Source organism: Coregonus lavaretus (genome assembly GCF_964263955.1).
Source record: "Coregonus lavaretus genome assembly, chromosome: 21".
NCBI lineage: Eukaryota > Metazoa > Chordata > Actinopteri > Salmoniformes > Salmonidae > Coregonus > Coregonus lavaretus.
Genome location: NC_140008.1, coordinates 11,909,292 through 11,923,831, shown reverse-complemented (window position 1 = coordinate 11,923,831; position 14,540 = coordinate 11,909,292). Strand labels below are relative to the sequence as shown.

General features: G+C 44.3%; 1 protein-coding gene across 1 annotated transcript in view; it reads right to left on the bottom strand.

Moving 5' to 3' along the window:
• The window catches only part of LOC311149019 (calcium-dependent secretion activator 2-like), a 208,379-nt gene that overhangs the window by 123,009 nt on the left and 70,830 nt on the right, over nucleotides 1-14,540 (bottom strand). The gene's annotated exons all lie outside the window — the stretch shown is intronic.

Here is a 14,540-nt window from a genome sequence, read left to right as displayed (position 1 = left end):
TATAACCAAACCCTGATCTGCACTTCTCCACAACTTTGTCCCTGACCTGTTTGGAGAGCTCCTTGGTCTTCATGGTGCCGCTTGCTTGGTGGTGCCCCTTGCTTAGTGGTATTGCAGACTCTGGGGCCTTTCAGAACAGGTGTATATATACTGAGATCATGTGACAGATCATGTGACACTTACATTCCACACAGGTGGACTTTATTTAACTAATTATGTGACTTCCGAAGGTAATTTGTTGCACCAGATCTTATTTAGGGGCTTCATAGCAAAGGGGGTGAAAACATATGCACGCACCACTTTTTTTGAAAAACGTTATTTTTTTCATTTCACCAATTTTGACTATTTTGTGTATGTCCATTACATGAAATCCAAATAAAAATCCATTTAAATTACAGGTTGTAAAGCAACAAAATAGGAAAAACGCCAAGGGGGATGAATACTTTTGCAAGGCACTGTATGTGCAATTGAGGCATTCACTGGCCAGGATTTCCCACACCCACTCACAAACACACATACAGACAGACATGCAAAGCCATTACACACAACCATACACACACTCACACCTACACAGCAATGCTGTTTCCTCTCGATTAGTCTAACTCCGAAACCTGAAGTGATTTTAGAGTAGAGTGGCAAAACTGCTTCAAACTTAACAAATGAAGTTTCTAAGGTGCCGTCCAGCACTCGTTTCATGTCTTTATTTCAGGAAAAATCTGTGTGGGATCGGAAAGGTGGGGTTTGATGGAACCAGAGAAACACACAGCCATTCTCCACCTGTTGGTAAGGCAATGTCATCTCATTTGAGAAAAAGTTATGAGTAATATTAGATGGGAAAGTATGTTGATGCGTTCCAGCATGTTTCTGTGTGTACTGCCTGAATCAACTGAAACCACAAATTAATAAATTAGCCAAACATTTCCTTTGACAACTTTAGTACGGCAACTGCACCGCCCGCAACCGCAGGGCCCTCCAGAGGGTGGTGCGGTCTGCCCAACGCATCACCGGGGGCACACTGCCTGCCATCCAGGGCACCTACAGCACCCGATGTCACAGGAAGGCCAAAAAGATCATCAAGGACATCAACCACCCGAGCCACGGCCTGTTCACCCCACAATCATCCAGAAGGTCAGTACAGGTGCATCAAAGCTGGGACCGAGAGACTGAAAAACAGCTTCTATCTCAAGGCCATCAGACTGTTAAATAGCCATCACTTGCCGGCCTCCACCCAGTACCCTGCCCTGAACTTAGTCACTAGCCGGCTACCTCCCGGTTACTCAACCCTGCACCTTAAAGGCTGCTGCCCTATGTACATAGACATGGAATCACTGGTCACTTTAATAAATGTTTACATACTGTTTTACTCATTTCAAATGTATATACACTGTATTCTAGCCAATGCCATCCTATTCAACTATTGCTGTACATATACACTATTCTATCCTACAGATATACTAAATATTCTATCCACATACTGTCCATAATGTATATACATCCCATCACATACAGTTGAAGTCGGAAGTTTACATACACCTTAGCCAAATACATTTAAACTCAGTTTTTCACAATTCCTGACATTTAATCCTAGTAAATATTCCCTGTTTTAGGTCAGTTAGGATCACCACTTTATTTTAAGAATGTGAAATGTCAGAATAATAGTAGAGATAATTATTTATTTCAGCTTTTACTTCTTTCATCACATTCCCAGTGGGTCAGAAGTTTATATACACTCAATTAGTATTTGGTAGCATTGCCTTTGAATTTTTTTAATTGGGTCAAACGTTTTGGGTAGCCTTCCACAAGCTTCCCACAATAAGTTGGGTGAATTTTGGCCCATTCCTCCTGACAGAGCTGTTGTAACTGAGTCAGGTTTGTAGGCCTCCTTGCTCGCACACGCTTTTTCATTTCTGCCCACAAATGTTCTATAGGATTGAGGTCAGGGCTTTGTGATGGCCACTCCAATACCTTGACTTTATTGTCCTTAAGGCATTTTGCCACAACTTTTGAAGTATGCTTGGGGTCATTGTCCATTTGGTAGACCCATTTGTGACCAAGCTTTAACTTCCTGACTGATGTCTTGAGATGTTGCTTCAATATATCCTCATAATTTTCCTTCCTCATGATGCCATCTATTTTGTGAAGTGCACCAGTCCCTCCTGCAGCAAAGCACCCCCACAGTATGATGGTGCCACCCCCGTGCCTCACGGTTGGGATGGTGTTCTTCGGCTTGCAAGCATTCCCCTTTTTCCTCCAAACATAACGATGGTCATTATGGCCAAACAGTTCTATTTTTGTTTCATCAGACCAGAGGACATTTCTCCAAAAAGTACGATCTTTGTCCCCATGTGCAGTTGCAAACCGTAGTCTGGCTTTTTTATGGCGGTTTTGGAGCACTGGCTACATCCTTGCAGAGCGGCCCTTCAGGTTATGTCGATATAGGACTTGTTTTACTGTGGATATAGATACTTTTGTACCGGTTTCCTCCAGCATCTTCACAACGTCCTTTGCTGTCGTTCTGGGATTGATTTGCACTTTTCGCACCAAAGTACATTCATCTCTAGGAGACAGAACGCGTCTCCTTCCTGAGCGGTATGACGGCTGCGTGGTCCCATGGTGTTTATACTTGTGTACTATTGTTTGTACAGATGAACGTGGTACCTTCAGGCATTTGGAAATTGCTCCCAAGGATGAACCAGACTTGGCCAGGTCGCAGTTGTAAATGAGAACTTGTTCTCAACTGGCTTACCTGGTTTAATAAAGGTGAAATAAAACAAATAAATAAAAAGTATTGTGGAGGTCTACAATTTTTTTTCTGAGGTCTTGGCTGATTTCTTTTGATTTTCCCATGATGTCAAGCAAAGAGGCACTGAGTTTGAAGGTAGTCCTTGAAATACATCCACAGGTACACCTCCAATTGACTCAAAGTATGTCAATTAGCCTATCAGAAGCTTCTAAAGCCATGACATGATTTTCTGGAATTTTCCAAGCTGCTTAAAGGCACAGTCAACTTAGTGTATGTAAACTTCTGACCCACTGGAATTGTGATACAGTGAATTATAAGTGAAATAATCTGTCTGTAAACAATTGTTCGAAAAATTACTTGTGTCATGCACAAAGTAGATATCCTAACCGACTTGCCAAAACTATAGTTTGTTAACAAGACATTTGTGGAGTGGTTGAAAAACGAGTTTTAATGACTCCATCCTAAGTGTATGTAAACTTCCGACTTCAACTGCATATGTAGTAATACTCCGGACTCCTACATTGCTCATCCTAATATTAATATATTTCTTAATTCATTTTTTTTTTACATTTAGACCTGTGTCTATTGTCGTGAACTGTTAGATATAACTGGACTGCTGGAGCTAGGAACACAATAATTTCACTACACCCGCAATAACATCTGCTAAATATGTGTATGTGACCAATACAATTTTGATTGGATTTGACAAACAAAACCTCTCCGCACAGCGTGTAGGCTAAACAATATGGAATAACTCCAAAGCTTGACCACCCGAAGTCCTAATGCGGCGGCTGTCGCAGCACGTGGGCGTCACAAAAAAATGACCTACCCTTATTATACTTATGCTTAAATGTTTATTCTATTCTGTTGAGCCATTTACTTTATGTCCGTATTCTTATATTTTATTATTTCTTATTGTTGTTGCATTGTTGAGAAGGAACCTGCAAGTAAGCATTTAGTTGGACGGTGTATACCAGGGGTTCCCCAACAGGCGGCCTGCGGGGCGAATTTGGCCCGAGGGTGGTTCTATTTGGCCCCCCAAGTTGAGCAAATGTTATATTTGTATTTATTTATTATTTGAATGTTTTATTGTTGGACATAGAGTATAAGACTGTAAAAACAGCTCCAAGTGATTTAAATTCCCACGCATAATAGAGAGACACGTGATCATATACAAATGTAAGCATGGTTTGAAATTATTATGTTTTAGTCAAATATTACATATGTTTGGGATTCTTGCAGTCAATTTGTAGTCTACAAATGATTTGTAATTATTTTCCGGTCCCCCGACCATCCACTTAAAAAAAAAAAAATTGCGGCTGAATTTAGTTAATAATCCCTGGTGTATACCATGTGTATCTTGTACCCAGTCAAAACTGTTCGCTGCTCTGGCACCCCAATGGTGGAACAAGCTCCCTCACGACGCCAGGACAGCGGAGTCACTCACCACCTTCCGGAGACATTTGAAACCCCACCTCTTTAAGGAATACCTGGGATAGGATGAAGTAATCCTTCTAAAAAAAAATAAAAAATTGGAAAGTGGTTATCCCACTAGCTATAGGGTGAATGCACCAATTTGTAAGTCGCTCTGGATAAGAGCGTCTGCTAAATGACGTAAATGTGCCCTTGAGCAAGGCACTTAACCCTAATTGCTCCTGTAAGTCGCTCTGGATAAGAGCGTCTGCTAAATGACTAAAATGTAAATGTAAAATGTACATACAACTAATAAAACTTGAAACTTAATTAGGCTGTTTATGGTGTCTGGTCATTTAGAGATTTGCATTGGTAGCGTAGCTACTCTATAGTGACTAACCCCATCTTTGGCTGTGTTTACACAGGCAGCCCAATTCTGATATTTTGTCCAATTATTGGTAAAAGATCTGATCTGATTGGTCAAAAGACCAATAATTGGGCAAAAGATCAGAACTGGGCTGCCTGTGTAAACGCAGATTTTGAACCCCTGATGTTACTTTAATGATGCATGTGACTGGTGAACTATGCTCGCACAACTAGCACTAGGCCTGCTATAGCTGCTAATCACTATTGCTAGCCAAGCCCACCTTAACCAGGTCCACTTTGAAAAGCAAACACATTTTGTTTCTTTAATATACATTTCTTATCTTAAACTTCAAAGCTATAATTTTACCTCAGGTTAACAGACATACCATAATCCATCTAAGGACTCATTAGCAAACATATTAGCTAGTATTAGCCATTGGTTGAGAACTTATTAGTAATAATTGCATCTATATCCACACCTGATATGTAATTACACATACAGTATAAGACAGATAATCAACAGCTCTCATTAATCATATATGGCTAATTAGTAAAGGCAGTGCATTTGCATTCCATTCAGGAAATGTAAGCATCATAATAACTTATCATGTGCAGCGACAACATTAATACGTCTTCATTTCGAAAACTGAACACGTTATATTGTTTTGTAACCAATTAAATGCAATTTGCCAATTAATCTGAAAGGGATTCTCTAATTAGTAGCTTCAGATGTCAAACTCAGCCATACATAATGACATTTACTTACGACTAGTCTTGACACAAAACCTCAAATATCCTATAACTTTAACAGTCATACAAATGAGAAAGATTTATGGTCATTAACCTTCAGTATGAAAAACTAGCTCTTCCAATACATTTATTGCTAATTCAGTTACATGTTGCTGCTGGCATCGGTCAATTCCAACAAAACAAGGAACATCAGACAGAAAGTGAAGATATAAAGCAGTCATTCCTATTTCGGCTGCATGCATAAACCCTTGGGCTAGACGGGTGGGGATGGCTGTGAATAACGGTTGACTAAATAAAACAGACAGAAGGACAGGCACTGAGGCACACACAGGTCAAATCTATCATGGTAACTGAGGCCCCTGGGCTTGCAAGAAATAGCTATGGAAAAGATGACTTAAAGTTGGTTATTGATTGAATAACATTCTCACTGTAGTATTGTATGAAAATTGTATGCACTCACTAACTGTAAGTTGCTCTGGATAAGAGCGTCTGCTAAATGACTAAAATGTAAATGTAAATGTATGCGCCGTTCACACGTGGCTCCTGAGTTCATGACCAGTAAGTCAATAAACAAAAGGTTCCATTTACCAATTTGGGTTTGAGTTGGAGGTTTAACAATGTTACATTTGTCCCTTGCGAGGTCACACTTCCTCTAAAATGCAGGTGTAGGGCCTAATGTGATAAAAGGTGTTGCCATGCCAACACATTCACTCTCTGTTTCTCTCTTTCTTTACAAAACTACCTACGGCTGACTTTTAAGTGGTGTTGTATCCATTTTAAATCTGGGTTAAATTTAGAGGCTTATCTCCCACTTCACTGTCGTCTCTCATTGTCTTATCAGCTTGGAGAGTTCCACTTGTCTATTCGGTTTATGGGTTTCCGTCAGCGCTCCTATCTGACAGAACCTCAATGACAGACTTAAAAATCCATTCCTTACCGGGATCTACTTTAAAAGGCACTGGAATTCTGCACTGCAAGCAAACACTGATGAAAGATTGTGCAGAAACAATGTTATACTCTGTTGGGCACTTCTTGGAGTTGATCATGTTACCATGGTAAAATTAACATGTCAGTTGCACATACAGTGCCTAGTGAAAGTCTACACAGCCCTTGCACAGTTGTCACATTTAGCTGCCTTTAAATTGTATTTAAAAAAAAAAAAAGATTAAACTGGATTTTTCTTCTTACTGATCTACACAACTTGCTCCACATTTTCAAAGTACAAAGAAAAAAAGTATACAACCTTTAAACAATAAAAAACTAAGATGTCTGGATTGTGTGTGTGTTCACACCCAATAGCTAATACTTGCTGGAAGCACCTTTGGCAGCAATGGCTAAGGTGCATAAAGATGTCGGAATTCAGATGTGACATTGTTTTGGCACGATCCAGAGTTGGTTCAATGCACCAATAAATCAGCACAATTTACTTTCTTGCTTTGCTGGCATCTTGGAGCTAAAATTGGGACAATGTATACTGTGCTAATGACAATACAAAACAATTGTTACAGAGAGCAATGTACAATTCGGTGAACTTAGCAACAAGGCAGTTTTGGTAAAGTGCATTCTGGGCGCCATCTTTATGCACCTCCATTACAGCTGTAAATCATTTTCAATAAGATTCTACCAACTCTGCACAACTCTTAGGACAATTTACTGAGCTTGAGCATTTTTTACAAAAACAATGGATATACGTTGTCCTAAGAGTTAGTAGAATCATATTCAAAATGATTTACAGCTGTGTTAACTCTGGGGTGCGAAGAAATACGCAATCAAGACATCTTAATAAAAAATGCTAATACTTTTTCTTTCACTTAAAATGTGGAGCAGGTTGTGTAGATCAGTAGGAAAAAAAACTAATTTAATCCATTTTTAGATGTAATCTTAAAGCAGGAAAATGTGACAACTGTGCAAGGGGTGGACTTTCACTTGGCACTGTAGTAGGTCCAGACTGAGCTGTGACAATTTTCTCCCTGATAGCTTGATAGAAACACTTGCTTGAACACGACAGTTTCAGATTCATCATGTGAACATGTGGTTGTTATCAACCCATTGTTTCATGTGCACAACTGACCTCAGAAGGATTTTTAAAAAACATATGCACGCACACACGTACACACACAACTTCAGACACACACCTTTGCCAGCTTCATTTATTCTTGTTGCAGTGCTAACCTGACCTTTTCCTCTCACACAGCCATTCTAACCATTTCTATGACAACAAGTCATATGAAGCTACTAATCAAAGCCATTACAGACAGGTTTTACGTCGACACATCATTCCGAGAAAGGTCCCAAAGTCCCATCTTTAAATGTTATTCCATTAACACTTTGGCAGGGGATGCCAATCCTGCTTCTGACAGTACTTTCTGAACTCTGAACTCAAAAGGTGGACTAGAAGAAGAGGCAGACAGGCCGAGGGCTTTGATGGAAAAAGGCTTGGGAGATTACTCTGGGTTTGATTACATTGGCTGGCTGCATGTCTGTCTGGGCAGCTTCCTGGTGCCTGAGAGGCAGAGGGGGAGAGAGAGAGAGGCAGAGAGAAGATTAGAAGCAGAATGAAACAGGGAAAAGGAGTGAGAGAATAAGAAGGTGAGGAAGAAAGAGGGATAACTAAAAAGAGAGAAAGATGCAGACAGAAAACAAGACAACATGAGGATAGAAGAAGGTATGAAGGTACCAGAAAGGAATGAGAAAGTTCAATATGAGAGCTCACTAGGGGCGGCTGTGTAGGAGAGCTGACTAGGGCGGCTGTGTAGGAGAGCTGACTAGGGGCGGCTGTGTAGGAGAGCTGACTAGGGGCGGCTGTGTAGGAGAGCTGACTAGGGGCGGCTGTGTAGGAGAGCTGACTAGGGGCCGCTGTGTAGGAGAGCTGACTAGGGGCCGCTGTGTAGGAGAGCTGACTAGGGGCGGCTGTGTAGGAGAGCTGACTAGGGGCGGCTGTGTAGGAGAGCTGACTAGGGGAGGCTGTGTAGGAGTGCTGACTAGGGGCGGCTGTCTAGGCGAGCCAGTGCTGTGCGGCATGTGCTGATTTATTAGCCTTTCCTGCCGGCTCACCTGCTCACTCGCCTCCCCCTCACCTGCTCGCTCCGAGAACTAACGAGAGACGACAGAGATGGCCCTTACGGCCCAACGCCAGGATGTGATCATTAGAGATTGGGGGGAGAAATGTCATGCTATCTATTCTCTCTCGCAAACACACAAACGTCTGCCTGCTGTTGCTCTTCACCAGGGGGTTGCCACCCTCTCAGAGCAACTGCAGTCCTCCACCTGCACACCTGAGCAATCTCATCCCTCTGTTTCTACATCCTCCTCTCTTTATCCTTGTCTTTCTTTCACTCCACTGTTGTTTTCGCAGTCCCTCAATACATCTTTGGCTTATGTCTTATGTCTCTTTTAGCTTCTTTATTGAGATCCCTCTGTGTCTCTAGATCATTGCTTAGACATGGCAGAGGTACCTCAGAGATACTAAAGGTATTTCAGTCTTCATACAGCTTGTGCAAAACACTCCAAAAATAGACTTGCATATTAAACAAATGTCTCATGAACGTGTGAATAGAGGGAAGGAAAGAATATGAGAGAGGGAGAGAGAGAAAGGGAGAGTGAGCGAGAGAGAGAGAAAGGGGCAGAATTAAAGGCAGTCAAACAAATCAAACGTATAATAGAATGTACAAACATTCCCTCACACCCTTACCAAATCCCTAATCAGGTTATGGTCACCCAGACCAATCTCTGCCCATTGCAAACACATTAAAGGCCTCGCCTGGCCTCAGTTCAACACATTAATGCAGAGTTTCCAGATCAATAGCTGGGAGAGCCTAATCAATGGGTCTTTATGCAGAGCATGGATCCAGAGAGAGGCATCCAGAAATAGCTGTGATAACCCTCCCTGCCAAGGGTTGAGTGTCATCAGCATTCCCCTCCTTAGACACACACACAGTCGCATCTCCATGGCGATGTAAGCCTGTGGAACACCGGAAACGTGATGTGATGAATCATCATTCCTTTCTCCTTTCCTCTATCGCTCTTTTCTTTTCACACTCTCCATATCTTTCACATTGTCACTTTCTCTGTGTCTGTGTGTGTGTGTGTCTGTGTGTGTGTGTGTCTGTGTGTGTCTGTGTGTGTGTGTGTCTGTGTGTGTGTGTGTCTGTGTGTGTCTGTGTCTGTGTGTGTCTGTGTCTGTGTGTGTGTGTGTCTGTGTGTGTGTGTGTCTGTGTGTGTGTGTGTGTCTGTGTGTGTGTGTGTCTGTGTGTGTGTGTGTCTGTGTGTGTCTGTGTGTGTGTGTGTGTGTGTGTGTGTCTGTGTGTGTGTGTGTGTCTGTGTGTGTGTGTGTGTGTGTGTGTCTGTGTGTGTGTGTGTGTCTGTGTGTGTGTGTGTGTGTGTGTGTGTGTGTCTGTGTGTCTGTGTGTGTGTGTGTGTCTGTGTGTGTGTGTGTGTCTGTGTGTGTGTGTGTGTCTGTGTGTGTGTCTGTGTGTGTGTCTGTGTGTGTGTCTGTGTGTGTGTCTGTGTGTGTGTCTGTGTGTGTGTCTGTGTGTGTGTCTGTGTGTCTCTGTGTGTCTGTGTGTCTGTGTGTCTGTGTGTCTGTGTGTCTGTGTGTCTGTGTGTCTGTGTGTCTGTGTGTCTGTGTGTCTGTGTGTCTGTGTGTCTGTGTGTCTGTGTGTCTGTCTGTGTGTCTGTGTGTCTGTGTGTCTGTGTGTCTGTCTGTGTGTGTCTGTGTGTGTGTCTGTGTGTGTGTGTCTGTGTGTGTGTCTCCGTGTCTGTGTGTCTGTGTCTCTGTCGCCGTGTGCGTCTCTGTCGCCGTGTGCGTCTCTGTCGCCGTGTGCGTCTCTGTCGCCGTGTGCGTCTCTGTCGCCGTGTGCGTCTCTGTCGCCGTGTGCGTCTCTGTCGCCGTGTGCGTCTCTGTCGCCGTGTGCGTCTCTGTCGCCGTGTGCGTCTCTGTCGCCGTGTGCGTCTCTGTCGCCGTGTGCGTCTCTGTCGCCGTGTGCGTCTCTGTCGCCGTGTGCGTCTCTGTCGCCGTGTGCGTCTCTGTCGCCGTGTGCGTCTCTGTCGCCGTGTGCGTCTCTGTCGCCGTGTGCGTCTCTGTCGCCGTGTGCGTCTCTGTCGCCGTGTGCGTCTCTGTCGCCGTGTAAGTCTCTGTCGCCGTGTAAGTCTCTGTCGCCGTGTAAGTCTCTGTCGCCGTGTAAGTCTCTGTCGCCGTGTAAGTCTCTGTCGCCGTGTAAGTCTCTGTCGCCGTGTAAGTCTCTGTCGCCGTGTAAGTCTCTGTCGCCGTGTAAGTCTCTGTCGCCGTGTAAGTCTCTGTCGCCGTGTAAGTCTCTGTCGCCGTGTAAGTCTCTGTCGCCGTGTAAGTCTCTGTCGCCGTGTAAGTCTCTGTCTCCGTGTAAGTCTCTGTCTCCGTGTAAGTCTCTGTCTCCGTGTGCGTCTCTGTCTCCGTGTGCGTCTCTGTCTCCGTGTGCGTCTCTGTCTCCGTGTGCGTCTCTGTCTCCGTGTGCGTCTCTGTCTCCGTGTGCGTCTCTGTCTCCGTGTGCGTCTCTGTCTCCGTCTGTCTCCGTCTGTCTCCGTGTGTCTCCGTGTGTCTCCGTGTGTCTCCGTGTGTCTCCGTGTGTCTCCGTGTGTCTCCGTGTGTCTCCGTGTGCGTCTCTGTCTCCGTGTGCGTCTCTGTCTCCGTGTGCGTCTCTGTCTCCGTGTGCGTCTCTGTCTCCGTGTGCGTCTCTGTCTCCGTGTGCGTCTCTGTCTCCGTGTGCGTCTCTGTCTCCGTGTGCGTCTCTGTCTCCGTGTGCGTCTCTGTCTCCGTGTGCGTCTCTGTCTCCGTGTGCGTCTCTGTCTCCGTGTGCGTCTCTGTCTCCGTGTGCGTCTCTGTCTCCGTGTGCGTCTCTGTCTCCGTGTGCGTCTCTGTCTCCGTGTGCGTCTCTGTCTCCGTGTGCGTCTCTGTCTCCGTGTGCGTCTCTGTCTCCGTGTGCGTCTCTGTCTCCGTGTGCGTCTCTGTCTCCGTGTACGTCTCTGTCTACGTGTGCGTCTCTGTCTACGTGTGCGTCTCTGTCTACGTGTGCGTCTCTGTCTCCGTGTGCGTCTCTGTCTCCGTGTGCGTCTCTGTCTCCGTGTGCGTCTCTGTCTCCGTGTGCGTCTCTGTCTCCGTGTGCGTGTGAGTCTCCGTCTCCGTGTGAGTCTGTCTCCGTGTGCGTCTCTGTCTCCGTGTGCGTCTCTGTCTCCGTGTGCGTCTCTGTCTCCGTGTGCGTCTCTGTCTCCGTGTGCGTCTCTGTCTCCGTGTGCGTCTCTGTCTCCGTGTGCGTCTCTGTCTCCGTGTGCGTCTCTGTCTCCGTGTGCGTCTCTGTCTCCGTGTGCGTCTCTGTCTCCGTGTGCGTCTCTGTCTCCGTGTGCGTCTCTGTCTCCGTGTGCGTCTCTGTCTCCGTGTGCGTCTCTGTCTCCGTGTGCGTCTCTGTCGCCGTGTGCGTCTCTGTCGCCGTGTGCGTCTCTGTCGCCGTGTGCGTCTCTGTCGCCGTGTGCGTCTCTGTCGCCGTGTGCGTCTCTGTCTCCGTGTGCGTCTCTGTCTCCGTGTGCGTCTCTGTCTCCGTGTGCGTCTCTGTCTCCGTGTGCGTCTCTGTCTCCGTGTGCGTCTCTGTCTCCGTGTGCGTCTCTGTCTCCGTGTGCGTCTCTGTCTCCGTGTGCGTCTCTGTCTCCGTGTGCGTCTCTGTCTCCGTGTGCGTCTCTGTCTCCGTGTGTGAAAATGTGGTGCCATTTTAATTTACCGGACATTTGAGAAATCTGCCGGACCCATACGCATTGGGAGCGTAACCTGATTACGGTGTCCACCCACAGTGCTCAGAATGACAGAAATCACATTTAGAATATGGTAATTCATATTAACAGAACATGCAAGTCGAAGATGGAATGGAGTGCAGTCCTTCTTACCGAATTCTGATGTGCACGTTGAACATGTTAGAATAACTGTCCACATGTACTTTTCCTCAGCCAACAAGACGAGTAGTAAACAGCAAAATCACTAGCATATGTCAACCTACTATCCCCCATAGTAGAAAAGTTTACCTATTCTATTGGTCAGCTTGTCGAGAAAGAAATAGCCTGTTCCAAACTGACTCTGGGACAGTTGTGGGACGATAAATCCCAAATTCATACAACCAGTAGGCCTAGGATACATACTATCATTTTTTAAAGCAATGAGTCTAAAACAACAGATCAGAACATTTAGCTTAACATGTTGATAAACTATTATTTCTTCACATTATAAGTGCAGCAATGCGTACAAGGCAGTAGGCTACGCGTTAATGTTTGTTCCATAATGCAATTAGTGGTAAAACACTTCTCAAAAGGGCACTGCACATGCGGTTTCATGTGACAGAAGAAAATATCCGTTAGAAATGTAGAAAGAGAGGAGATCTAATAGGCTACTTTGAAGCAAGGTAAGAAATGCCTCATAATATGTATTAAAATGTTCAGGTTTCAAACAACTAAGTACAGTGCTGTGAAAAAGTATTTGCCCCTCTTTCTAGTTCTCTCTACTTTTGCATAGTTTTGATACTGAATGTTATATATTTTCAAAATGCATAGCCTACTGCAACGTTTCACAAACACTACACAGCTGATTCAAATTATCAAAGCTTGATGATTAGTTGATTATTTGAATTAGCTGTGTTGTGCTAGGGCAAAAATAAAAACGTGCACCCCTTGGGGTCCCGAGGACCAAGTTTGGGAAACCCTACTGCCTCCAGCTCATTGCAAAGTGGTCTGTGACACGCTGATGAAAGCCTGCCTTCCGTTGCCATTTGAGATGCTGTAGCAGCAGCTCTCGTGTTGTCCGACAGATGTTCCGCTCAAAGGCTCTGTATCTGTATGCTGTACTTGTGTGATAAGATACATAATGAATATACTGTAGCCTACACATACGGCAATTTAATTCCACTAAATTATGCAAATTAGCCTATAGACCTATTAGCATGACCAGTTAAATGTATTTACATCGACTGGTATTTCCACCAATTAATAGGCTAAAAAGCATTATTTTGCAATGGGATTTTTTCTTATTCTCCCAGACAATTGGCTGGCAGCAATTTTGTTTATCGGCTTTTCCCAAAAAATATATAGGCCAAAAGCTGGCTATTACCAGCTAACGGAAACCCTGGTGCGTGCGTGTGTGTGTGTGTGTCTGTCAGTCAATCTCTCTGAAGAGGAATATTTTTAAACAGATACAATTTTGTGATATGTCAGCTTTAGATTTGTCTTTCCTGAAAGGGGATGTTTAACATCTCACTCGCTCACTCAGAGTACTGTCTTTTATACAGGCAAGGCCAAGGTGCACCACCACAGGGGTCAAGAGGGACAAGCCATTAGTCCATCAGCCATGAAATTGTGCTTAGGAAAAAAGTATACCCCAATACATTGTTCAAGGATCATCTCCTCACATCTACTAACCATTACTGGACAATACACAAAACTAATCCAAGACCTGCTCTAACAAGCACTCTGCGGTATCTGCTAGGTGACCAGCAAAAATGGCATTGGTGAATAGCATAAAAGGAACAATGGGCCAGAAGGTTGCTATGGAGATGAGCCGATTGTCTGGTGTCTGCAGGTCTCATTATTGTGGGAACACCATTAGCTTCTATAGGACATTAGGACTGACAAGAACAGGCCTTAATCAAATTTACGGGAGGAATCAGGTCTAATTGAGTTCTTCACACAGCACATTATCTTAATGGGTGGCAATGTAATAATGAACAACACATTAGCACACGATTATTTGCAATAATCCTGAGAACAAACTCTCTATTCATCAACTAGCTAGGAAGTGGGATTGAAGTCATTTAATGGTTCCTGAGTTTAGCCTCCCATTTTCAAGTCAAAAGAAGCTGTAACAATGGCATTTATTTCAAGATCCCCCTTCAGATGAATAAGCCTAAATGGTTTAGTTTACAAATGACAGTAACCACTGATCACACCAACATACGCTAACTAGTTACAGCCACCGCTTACTACTAATTGGTGCCATGGAAGACCCCCTGGAAAAAGGTGAAGGGGAGGGAGGACACCCTTGCCTTAGTTGACAAGGACATGGTGAGGGAGAGCACGCTGATTTAAAAAGTCTCTCATCAGCCAATGACCTTTAAGACACACATTCAAAGAGACCTATGATTAGCTGGAGCCAACTAAGTTAAGGAAAGTGATCAAGGAAAGGACATTAGACTCTTTTCTGTTCCAATATCCCCACTAGTATACACATTGCATTGTGATTATACAATGTATCCTACCATGAATC